This window comes from Macadamia integrifolia, unplaced genomic scaffold (genome assembly GCF_013358625.1).
Source record: "Macadamia integrifolia cultivar HAES 741 unplaced genomic scaffold, SCU_Mint_v3 scaffold1834, whole genome shotgun sequence".
In the NCBI taxonomy this organism is placed as follows: domain Eukaryota; kingdom Viridiplantae; phylum Streptophyta; class Magnoliopsida; order Proteales; family Proteaceae; genus Macadamia; species Macadamia integrifolia.
Window position 1 is genome coordinate 74,123 of NW_024868374.1, and position 12,893 is coordinate 87,015.

The following is a 12,893-nucleotide window of genomic DNA, read 5'->3' on the forward strand; positions in this document are numbered from 1 at the left end:
TTTTATGCATCCTAAACATTTTCATACAGTTCTTGAGAATTTCCACGTGTATTTATGTCTCTTGATAAAATATGTTATGTTTCTTAAAATCATCCTTCTGATATGCTACTTGATACAGATATTTTAAACTTTGGGTCTGACAATATCTTTAAATTGCCACAAATATCCACCAAGAGGCACATTGGATGGAGATGAAATTTTGTGCGCAAGTAGAACCCAAGGTTCACTCCTCATATTCCAAGTTTTACTAAAAAGGAGTCAGCTGTGTGGAAAAATAAAGCTTTGAAAATCCAATTAAAAAGTTGTTTTTCTTTTTTTATAAGAAATAGGAATGTGAGGGCGGCTGGTTTGATTATAGTGACCGACACTATTTGGCAAGAAAGGAATCATCGACGGCATGGTGGTAAGAGTTCGGATGCCTCTCTGCTATTCATGAAAATATTGAGAACGCTCAAGGAGTCTAATCTCAACTTAAAAGGGGTCATTCGGACTACTGCTGATCTTCTTTGCTGCAGGAAACTTGGGTTGCATGCAGTTCCAGGCGACCCTCCTTCCATTCTTGAAGTCATTTGGTGCAAGCCTCCACTCGCCTGGTCAAAGATAAACATTGATGGTAGTTCCATGGGAAACCCTGGTCGAGCAGGAGGAGGGGGTGTCATTCGAGATTCCAATGGGAAAGTTATATTCTCCTTCAAGCATTTCTTTGGCATCAGTACGAACTACTATGCAGAATTCATGACTTTTCTTCATGGTATCCGCCATGCAATGGGTCAAAGGATTACAAACTTGTGGATTGAATCTGACTCTGTGGCAGTAGTCAACTCTGTTCAAGGCAAGTCTCTCCCTTGGTTTGCCCTGCAAGAGTGGCTCTCTTTGCAGCACTACCTCAATTCTATATCCTGGAAGATTTCTCATTGCTATAGGGAAGCCAATCCTATTGCGGATTACCTTGCAAAATCAGCTGCAAAAACAGGATTATCTGGAACTATGGAGGAATTTCCTACTCATATTATTGAGGAGATTAGATGGGATTCTTTCTCCAAACCAAGATTTAGATTCTGTAGATAGCTTTGGAGGACCCTGTTGATGGCAATGCCGAAGGTGGGGTCCTTTCTTTTGCTTTGGTTTTTTCTTGGTGTACCCTTATTTCTTTTTTATTCTCCATTTTAATACAATTTTGATTTCTAGCAAAAAAAAAAGAAATAGGAATGTGAAAATACAAGCAAATATGCCAATACATGGGAGCATATATTCTTAAATCCGAGTGTAAAATCAACATGCAGCCAACCCTAGACCATTTTGTAAATATCCATATGGTTTAAATTACCATATCACCCTTCCATATGCCAAAACTTAGTGCTAGGCTAGAGATATCCTCTAAAACATATCTGTTAAAAAACTTCCGTATATGTAAAACAGAAAATCTGCTTGTTGCTACATTAGAAAAAATACACTGCCAAACATTCTTTGGATAACAATTGTGTTATCTTGCCTATACCTGATTGTATTTATCAACTCTTACTATGATTAAATTTCTCTTTTCAAACTTTTTCGACCATGATCATGCTTCCTAACTCAAAAGTCTCAAATTGGTTCCTAGGGTGACAATTTGAATTATCCCTATAGCCAACCATATGGGGGTTATTCTGACCTAAAATATTGAATGGCTGAAGTTCGTTGCAAAAAATCTTTTTAATTAAAGAACACTTCATGACAAACTTTTTGATTGATGTGTTATTGTTTCAAAAATATTCTCACAACCCAATTTTCGGTAAGTTAAGGTTGTCAAAGGATTTTAAGTGATCTATATAACCTTTTGAAAGGGGAAGGTGTGAGTTGCTTGTATTGATTACGATTTTCTTGAATTGCCTTATGTTGTTTCATACCTTTTGGAGTAAGAAATACTTGATAAGCTCGCAATAATTTATTTATTTATTTATTTTTTGGGATAGAGAACATTTGGATTGTTTATGTCATACATCATTGTTTTAGTGGGTGTAATCATAATAGTGAATTTTAGTTGTCATCTATATCTTGTAATTAACTTTTCTGGACTAGTAAATGCCCTTTCTAAGGTACATAGCTAGGGGTTTCTGTAATTGGAGTAAAATGAATTTTTTATTTGTGGAGTTGAGATGCCTTGGGGAAGGGCATGGCCATCACCTGACCTCACCCAACCTGTATAGTGAGGCCTACCTAAAAAATATTTATTAACAAGATCATACAAAATATGTTCAAATCCAACGAGGTTACAGCCAATTGCTCTTGATTAACAGTTTCTTCCATCGCTCACTTTTTCGAAGAAGAAAAAGTCAAATGCATAAAAGAAAGTGAGAAATATCAATGTGCTTGAGATCTGGGTTAGTTTGGTCATCGTTATATATGCTATACTCCATAGTAGTAATAGTACCATGTCGTTGTTGGGCCTGAGCAGAAAATGGGTTTAAAGGAGCATGTATAGACAAAAAAAAAAAGAAAAGAAAGGAATTATGCTCCAAGGCCACGAAATGGGACTACTATCAGAATGTAACTCTAGTTAATTGCCCAAAATTTCTCCTAGATTTCACCCCTTCTTTAGCTTGTTTAATCCCCAGGAGAAGACTTTTGCAGTTGACATCACTGGTTTTTCCATTACTCAAATATTTGCCTTGTGGCAACTTAGGTGAAGCCCAAATTTGTGGACAGTTAGGGTGAAGGTATTTTCCTTAACCGATAAGTTTGGGCCAATTTGATTTGACCAGGTGGACAAATAAAGCATTAAATGTGCATTAGAAATTAAAACTTTTGTAGAACTAGGGAAAAGAAATGGATAGCTAGGGATAGAAGGAAAAATTCCATTAAAATGGGGAGTATGATACAATTTGGCAATGAAATTTGACAAGCGGCTTATCCAAACGGCACTCCATCATGCAATGAATGAAATTACCACATTACAATTCATTGTGGCAAAACTTAGTTCAGTTGTACACGACCCTCTTACCTAATGCAACAAATTGATTCATACCATTTTAACTTTTCCTTATGTTTAATTGGTAATTTAAATTTTTTTTGACAGTGAGGTTAAGATGAATAACAACAATTGCTCCAAACTCCAAAGATAGGGGAAAAATCCCTTCCATCATTAGCCATACATCAAATTACCTCCTTTATTCCCCCTCAAGGTTTTATGGGCACAAAGTTGTTATCTCTAGTGATGTTGATGTCCTCAGGCATTGCCTTTGAAGCACTTGGTGGACGATTCGCAGAGGGGGTTGAACTAAGACCAAAGAGAAACTTTTCTCCTCACAAGTCAAACGTAGCACTACAATTTATTTTTTTGAATATTCAGTTATTATATGATTTGAGCTAAAGGCCTTAAATTTATGAGACGGTGGATTTAACGGTAACTTTTGTTTGACCGTAGGGAGTTGGGTCCGGGTAGATGTGGACAACACTAGGACCCAGCTCATATATGGAAATCTTATGAAAATGTCACAATTGGAGCTGTGAAACTCATACATGGAAATCTTTCTTAATGACCAACCTTTTGTTATAGCCAGCCATGCATTCATATTTCAAGTCTATTATTGCCATGTTTTACAGAAAGTGAAATTATTTATTTATTTATTTATTTTTTACGAAATCTAGCTAGCTCTTCTTTCCCCACCCTGAGTTCAGCTTGAATCGAACTAACCATACAGTCATGATATGCCACTATGATACATCAACTAGGAATCCAAATCATCTTGCTTTTAAGTTGCTAGGTATTGGCTTAGGCCAAATTGAAGTCTGCCATTGAATAAATGAGAATGGAATAGTCTGGACAAAGACTCTAGACTGAGAAACGATTGAAGATTTGATTATTTTCTAGTTCTCATGTAATGTTACTATACATATTACTGCTTATGGTATTTGAAGGATAAATAATGACTTATTTTGGCTTGCTTATTATGTCTTTCAAGTTTTAATATAATTTTTTTATTCAATTGCCTAGCATATCAGATGACAACCTGAAATCAAAAGAAAACTCGGTCCAACGCACACCCTGTTGCACCCCTACTACACATGATCAATTCTACAATAAAAAAGGAAGCCTGGAAATTGCTGATCAAAATTGTACACCAAGCTAGGCAGGTCATCCTTTACATGAACACCAGTAAACTCATTTGCTCGACCATAATTCCCTAACTAAACAGCGGTATGAAAGTTTGGTCCAGGATGATTTGCGGATGTGATTAAGAAAGTGTGGTCAGAACAACTCGAAGAAGAGGCATGGCACATGCTATGGGGTTTTGATTCATTTGACAGTGATTACTTGTATGATTTTTTTATGGTAATAGCTTGTATTTTTAGTTAAATCTTGATGTGGTGGAAAGGTAAGCTTTTATCTATGGTGGGTCATGTGGAGCTTGTAAAATCTGTGATTTTAGGCATCCCTGTTCATAACTTTTCAGTATATTGGTAGCCAGAATTAGTTGTGAAGATGGTAGAATGATGGGTTTGGAATTTCATATGGTCAGGGGATATGGAAGTGCCTTAGAAAATTGTGGTAAAATGGGCGGAAGTGTGCAAACCGAAGCTTGCAATATGATAACTGTACCAGAATTCCTGATCTCTCCTATTTGGCTCCGATCTCTATCAAGTCGTTGAAGGATCTCTTGATATAAACATCTTTGGGCTTGATAAGAGCTTCTCCTGAAGCAAAAGAAATTAAAGAATTACATTGGTCTTGCCCTCCCATGGACTGCTTGAAAATTAATATTGATGGTTGCTCTTTAGGCAATCCTGGTTATGCAGGGGCTGGGGGAATTTTTAGGAACCACTTGGTTTCCCCAGTCTGTTGTTTATGCTCCTTCGAAGGTATAGCAACAAACTTCTGGGCTGAGTTTGCTGCATATTTTGAAGCAATCAAGATAGCTATGCAGCGTGGTTTCACCTAGATAGAGGTGGAGTGTGATTCCAAAGCAATGATTTGGTGCATCTCGGAAATCAATTCCATGGTGTTTCCTCCAGAAATGGCTCTCTTATTGAGTACTTAGACAAGATCCAATGGAAAATTCAATATTTCTACCATGAGATAAGTGGCTGGTGGGCTAGCAAAGCATGCAGTGAAGAATAGAGTTTCAGCTATATGGGATGTTCCACCAAGGTTCTCTATAGATGATGATATTGATTGGGATGCAACTGGTAAACCAAGATTTCGCTTTTCGTATTGCTTCTAGGCCCATAGGGTGATTGTTTTTTTTGGCCTGATTCCATTCTCTGCTAATGGCAATGCCGAAGGTGGGGAATGGGAACAGGGTTCTTTAATTTGTATCTCGTAAGGCTCTGGCCATTTTCTCATTATTTTTTATTAATATACTTCTTGTTGACTTTAAGCAAAAAAGTGCAAACCGAAGCATGAGGGCGGGTTGGGGATCAGAAGGTTGAGAGATATGAATGTTGCTTGTTTATGTAAGCTGGTGTGGCAGATCAAGAATGAAGATTCTATTATAGCAATTTTTTTAGAGCTCGGTTTTTGAATAAGAATGGTTTTCTAAAAGGTGGTTATAAAATGTCTTCCATTTGGCCGGCCTTGAAAAAGTTTGGAATATTGTATCAGATAACATTCAGTAGATGGTGGGAAATGGGAAGAAGATAAATTTCTGATATGATAAATGCCTAGGGAATTTTTCCCTAGCGGTTTTGTCAAGGCTGGATGAGGATTATTTTTCTGGTGCTTCCTGTATGGTTTCTAATTTTATTGTCATTGGTAGACGGAATTTTGCAAGGGCTGAATCTCTTCTCCTCTCTGATTGTTTTGAATTGGCGAAAAATTCAATAATCCATGTGGTTGAGAAGGATGTGTATCATTGGTGTTTGTCTTCTTTGGGAATGTTTTTGATCAGTTCAACTTGGGAGGTGATTCGTTGATCATCCCCTTCCATTGGGTGGCATTTTATAGTTTAGAGGATGAAGATTCAGCCTCATTAGGCTATCTTTGGGTGTAGATTGATGAAAAGAAAAATTCCAACTGATGATATGATTAAAGGGAAAGGTATTTCTCTTGTTTCCAGGAGTGTTTTTTGTGGTTTGGCTGAGGAATCATTTCTTCACATTTTTTTTCCAGTGTGATTTTTCCACTTTTGTTTCGAAGAAATTCTGTGACTACTTTGAGAGTGTTTGGCTAGTTTTTAAAGGAGTGGACCATTTGTTGTCTTGGTGGAAGTCTAATGGGAAAAAGATTTCTTTCAAGTGGGTGTGGCTGTCTGGTTTTATCTTAGTTCCTTTATTTGTATGGCTGGAGAGGAATTCAAGACTTCATGATGGGATTCACAGACCAATTGAACAGTGTTTTGTGATTGTTCAGAATCAAATAAGTTCACAATTTTATTGCATTTCAGGGAAATACTTATCAATTTCAGACCTGATATGTGCTAGGAGTGTTGGGTTTCAGATTTCTAATCGAAGGCCCTGGGAATTATATGAAATATTTTGGTGTGCTCTAGAGGAGGATTGGATAAAAGTGAACACTAATAGCTGTTCACTTGGAAATCTAGGCAAGGCAGGTATAGGTGGTGTGGTTTCACAGCAAAAACTCTGAGGTTATGAGAAATTTCAGTGTCTATAGGAGTTAAGACCAATTTTGAAGTGGAATTTCTGACAGTGATAGAAGGCTTGAAGCAAGCAAAAATCATGGGTGTTCAGCGTCTATGGGTAGAATGTGATTCGGTTGCTGTGGTTCTATTGCTCTCCAAGGGGGTGATATGTGCCATGGTTTTGTTGTCAGCGGTGGTTTGGTTTGGTTCCTTTCTTGAATTAATAGTATGGAAAATCACTCATTGTTATAGGGAGGCAAATTTTGTTACAGATTTTTTTGTTAAAACTTCAGAAAAATATAATATTTCTGCTCCTATTCTTTCATGGGCAGCTATGGCTAGAATGGACCTGGAAATGGATGCGACAAGATGTCCCTGATATCGTTTGGTATAAGGTTTTTTGTACATAGTTAGTTCTGGCTTTAGGATGTGTTTAGTCTCTTTCCCTATTGATGGCAATGACAAAGGTGGGGAATTTGGGATAGCTCTCTTTAGTCTGTGGGCACATTCTTTTTTTTTGCGTGGAGTTCGTCTTTTTTCATGTATAACCTTGTAAACTTTTTTTTTTTTTCATCTTCAATTTTAATACAAATGAAATTCTAGCGAAGAAAAAGAAGTTAAATCTTGATGTATGTAGGTTTTGCTTTTGGTATTTTTTTTAAGGGGAAGGGGTGGTGGTTCTTAAGTTGAAGAGGCACTACTTGTTCATGATTTTGCAGGCTTCATTAGATCCTTTTTGGTTAGACTGGAGGTGAAATGAAAGTAAAATTAGAACAAAAAATAAAAGTTTTTTAGTCATTAAAAAGAATAATTGTGTAGCTGAGGCTATGTTTGGTTGCAAGGGGAATTAAAGGGAAGAGAGCCTGAACTACATTCTAAATATGGAAAGTAACTTTTACTTCATTTTTATTCAAAATGACAGTGAATTGTTTCTGTACTGACATGGTAATATTTAGTTTCCATATTTAATATGTTTTTGAGTTTGCCATACAATTATTCTTCGTTACATCCAGCCAAACAAGGTCTAAATGAAATTATCCTTTCAATTTTTTTATTGAAGAAAAACAATTCCGGTAAAAGTTAAGCAAGGGTGCTCTAAGATTAGGAAAATGGTAATGTCATGCAACACTCCAAGGCTTTTGAGTTTGCAAAAAGAAAAAAGGAATTGATAGGTCATTTATAAAGATTCACATTGGTCTATAAAGGAAGTAGAGTAATGGGCAGTATGTTAATTTAAACTCCACACACTGTGTGAGTTTGCAATGTCTCGGTCCCATTAACCTTAGGACAATATTGTCTTTTTTGACCCATGTGTTTCAAGGCTTTAAAACGCACTACGCCATGTTAAGGAGGCTAGAGGTTATTAACTAGCATAGTAATCCTCACCGAAGTGATGTGGGACTAAAGTTTCTCAAACATCCTAGTACTTGTTGTATTCTTGGTGGGGACAACTCATCACGATCTCCTAGGCGGGTCTACTACTTGTATTCTTGGATGTCACATTGTGAGCTTATGAGAATTCAGTTAGACTCGCGAAAGATTTTATCTACATTTACAATGACCCATTTATAGTTTACCAGATACAATCTCCGTGATACTTCGGATTAAAGTCTCCCTTGATAGGATAACCTCATTTTAGGTTTGCAAGAAATTTCTACCACCATACATTTAATATACATACATATTTTAAGAAGACAGTCAAAAATTTCTAGAGGCCAGCATGCATGATGCCCTTGCACTATCCATCAATTTGAATTGTTGATCCACGCACCAATTTTGAATTGGTGCAAACCTTGCAAGATACTTATGGCCTTTATGCCAACGAAGACCCTGAAATACCAAAACTCAGAAAAAAACAGAAAACTGCATTTTGGGACACTATAGAATCCCATGCACTATGATAAGAGAGAAAAAAATGACTTTTATTATCCATTCATTTTCAGATCTCCAACCTTAAGAGACTCTACCATCATTATAAGCAGATAAACCTTTCTTTTCCCTTCAACTTGTTTAATGCTTGTTTCTGTTTCATCTTTCTTATTTAGTTGTAATTTTCCCATGAAATTGTAGGACTCTCAAGCTGAAAATTTTTCCATACAATACTGAAAAGAGCACAATGGTCTTCCATACCCTCCACATTGGTTAGCTTCAATGCTTCTTCATTAAGCCTCCTTCAAGAGGCAATGTTTATGAAAATTATGGAGAAAAATGACTTGGTTTCCCACCTGCATTCATTTTGCAAGCAGGCCAATGTTGTATGTTCTACAAATGCACTAGTGAAGAAGACAATAGACAGCACAACTTTGATAGAAAATATACTTGCAATACATCACATGGAGATCAGATAAGCATACAATACAATTACAACATAGAGTCATAGACAAGAACAGCATACCTGAATCCATGAAAAATAATAACTCCTCGAATCTCTTCTCGTATGCTCCTTGTACAACACGATTAATGTTGGTCTGATCTACCCTCTTTCCCTTTTGATTTTAAGTCATTAGCCTCACTTAATGGGTATGATAACCATATAAAGGGGTGAGGGTATGGACCAACCGCAATAAAATTAGGGTTTCCTCCCCATTAAGGAAACAATACCTTTGGTCCACACATAGTAATATATATATATATATATATTTCATACCATTAAGGTAAGCTAGTAGAATCCAATATCACCATAGAGATCACTTACCAATAATATTGGATTCTTTCTGCTTACTCCATCTGTAGTCAACACCACTAAACCGGTTTTGAAAACAAATCTTTGACTATGCTAGCACACTTAATTGGAAATCGTACAATCTCCCACTTGGGCAGCATATGTCATAAGTTTTAGATTTTAAAATTTATTTTAAACCACTCTCTGGTTCAGATAAACTACTGTGGCCATAAACAAAACAGTGTTGAATGGAGTGCACCTTAAACCAAATGCCTTGATCAAAATGAGAATTACAAACACCCAACATTATTGATCATCACATCTAAAGCAACAGGGGACCAAATACATCAAAGTGCTCATAACCTCGCCAACTTGGGCTAAACAGTATGAAAGTGTGGTATAGAAATAACATGCAATAGTGATCATCATGCCTATTTCCAAATTGGTCCAGGCTCGGAAACCAAATGAGCCCTATGAGATAGATACCGAAGGTTTCATTAACTACAAGCTTCTCCCAAATGCTCAAACTTCAATCAAAGAAGCTCATTGGAACTTGGTCTGAATGTCCCAATACACTAGTACCATACCTCAATCAATCGAGGCTTTACTAGCGACTGGATGTGTGTGTATTGACTGGAACCTCAGATACCGAATGAGGTAAATACATCACATATAGCCTCAATTCTATATAAGAGGCAGATAAATAAGTGTATACACATGAACAAATGGTCATAATAAAGATGCATGTATATTCTTGAGAACAATAATAATGCATCACAAATACAAAACAAAATTGAAGTTAGATGCAACTGAATATATGAGCAAAGTTCCCACTAATAAAATACATCAAAATATATATTAGTGACAAGCTCTTGGAAAAATTTTGGAATTAAGCTCTTAGTTTGTCGATGAACAATTATTTTATCTGTAGTAATGTAGTTCTACAGAAATTTATGATTTATGACTTATGAACTTACTCCCACTGATCTTTAGATAAAAACTATTTGACTCTTCCCCTTTTCAGAAAAAACCTTAGTCTGAACAAATTAACAATCACTGGCTTAGGAAGCACATCAATTCTAGGATTAAAATCCATTATTACAATAGCTAGAGAAATATTAAAGGATTAGTTCCATTCCTCAAAAATTGGAATCATTCAAATTTTTAATAGAAAATAGTTGGAAAGTCAAAGCTGACAAATATAACCATAGATATTTACCAAAATATATAATATACAAGAATAGAAGGCATATTAACATCCCAACAATATAATTAAATCTGACTAATTGGGCTATTAATCAGATTTATCTCAATATATATTTTTTTTAATAACTGTAGGAAAATAGAAACTAGGGAAAGATTCGACGTTGTCAGGGTCACACCTGTGGTGGCAAGATCGCCCAATACATAGTGGAATATTTCACATGCAAGGCGAGACGCTCAAAACAACACCACTCTGAAGATTCCGTCACTTGTGGTGGCAAGACAAGAACCTTCAAAGCTATGAAACCCAAAACGTCACTCTCACACTATCAAGTGAAACCGACCAAATGAAGACTCACCTGTGGTGACAAGAGCACATCATTTGCCATATTGTCTCCTTAACTGAAATCCATCCCGAACAGTTAATAGTGATTTCACAATCTCAGTAACTAGCCCACAAAGTGAAAGCGTAATCACTGAAATTATGAAAATCTATAGACTTTGATTGCTACCAAATGCCCATGGGTTTAGATTTGGGTGCAAATAACAAGATGAGCTAGTTTTAGTGTTTTTAAAAAAATCATCATCCTAAGCGCACAAAAGCCACCCACTGTAAACCCTAACAGTCAATATGGCAACACCATGATCTAGCAGTTATTAAAATGAATACATTCTTAGTATGCCAGTTTGTTCTTCTAACCATTACCATAAATAAAAATTCTAAATATGACAGTTTTCAATAATTACAACATGCTAAATGTGGCAGTTCATAACTTTTATTCATGATAGCAAAAAAACACATGAAATATATTGCCTTATTCATAATGCATTAGATATAAAAAGTTATATACATATATGGTCTTTAGGCTCAAATGACTTTAATATCTAATTCAAATATTTGGATATAAATTTTAAAGTCAATCACAATAATGTCTCTTAATTTCTATATGTTAACAATTTATTAGTTGATGGGGCACATGAACCAAATAATTCACTAGATCAAAACAATAATAAATCATTAACAAATAAAAATAATGTGGGCATAGATCCATATTAAGTGTAAACGACTTCATAGGCTTTATACCAATAAGCTACTAAAACTTCAATGTGCTCATTTAAATCATTCTAGTACTATATATCTATTTTATTTCGATGATTTTTTTTTTAATAAATTGCACTTTATCATAAGTACACATAGGACATATAAGTTCAAATAAATATTATTTCAAATAATGTACTTGTAACATTTTGAATCATAATTTTACCAAAATAAAAAAAAAAAAACATTTTGAATCATAATGGAGTGTCAACACTCATAACTAAGTGCCTCGTGACCAAATCGGATGTCACGAATGGTAAACATAGTATCGAAGAAAACATCGAAATACCTCAAGTTAACTTAAAATTTATGAACACGGCTAGTATAGTGCATGATAAAACATGTATAATGCATCTATCACCCTCAATAGGATAATAATTTGTTCTTCCACTAATACAAGAGAGTGGAAACCAGATGACCCATTAAAATATATCAGTTATACGAGTCAAAATCAGTTCATATTATAACTGGATCTAACTATTGGCTTGAACAAACAGTGCCAAAATAGTCAACTATATAAATAGATTTCAGAAATCATTTCAATAAACTAAAATGAAACGATTTCTGATTTCACTTGCATAAATTGTTTATGGTTTATCCAATTATTCGACCACAAAACTGGATTTCATTGAAACTATGATGAAAATAGTTAATAAATCATCAACATGTACAAGCAATATAGGATGATCTTGTGTCATAACATCTCAAATGTGAGTATATGTATCATCATTAATATTAATCTTTAGGATGTCAACTCTACCCACAAAGAATTTTCAATAAAGCCCATTCAAATAGACCACACCAATAACAAAGTTCAACTTGGTGAGATTTACATGCATTTACTGTAATGATTATATCACTCAAGAGTTATAACTGAAACTGCATCCTTATCCTTTGGTGACAGGATTAGACTGATCCTCTTATTTTCTTATATTAACTGTAAAAATAACAATTACTTTTGAGATCCCTTCACCTTTGGGATCAGAAACCTTAGATTACTGTCATTTTCTTTAACTTTTGTGACATTATCTTTAGGCAAATGTCACCTACTATGCTGTCCTAGGAAAAACCATGAAAGAATAAGATATGTCACTTTGGTGGAATCAACATCACCCTTTTATGGTTCTTTAGAAATGTGTTATGTAACTAATCATGTGCAGAAGCTTACAACCAATTTAATTCCAATATATTTATTCATCATAGGGTGTTCCAAATATGACATGCAAGCACAAAATGATATTAATTTTCTACTTAGGTCATTCATAAATGACCTTTTTTTTTTTTAATATCATGGTAATGATAAACCAGTGCAGAAACATGCATAAATAGAAATACAATTCTGAAGCCACTATAGAATAAAGACAAAACACTA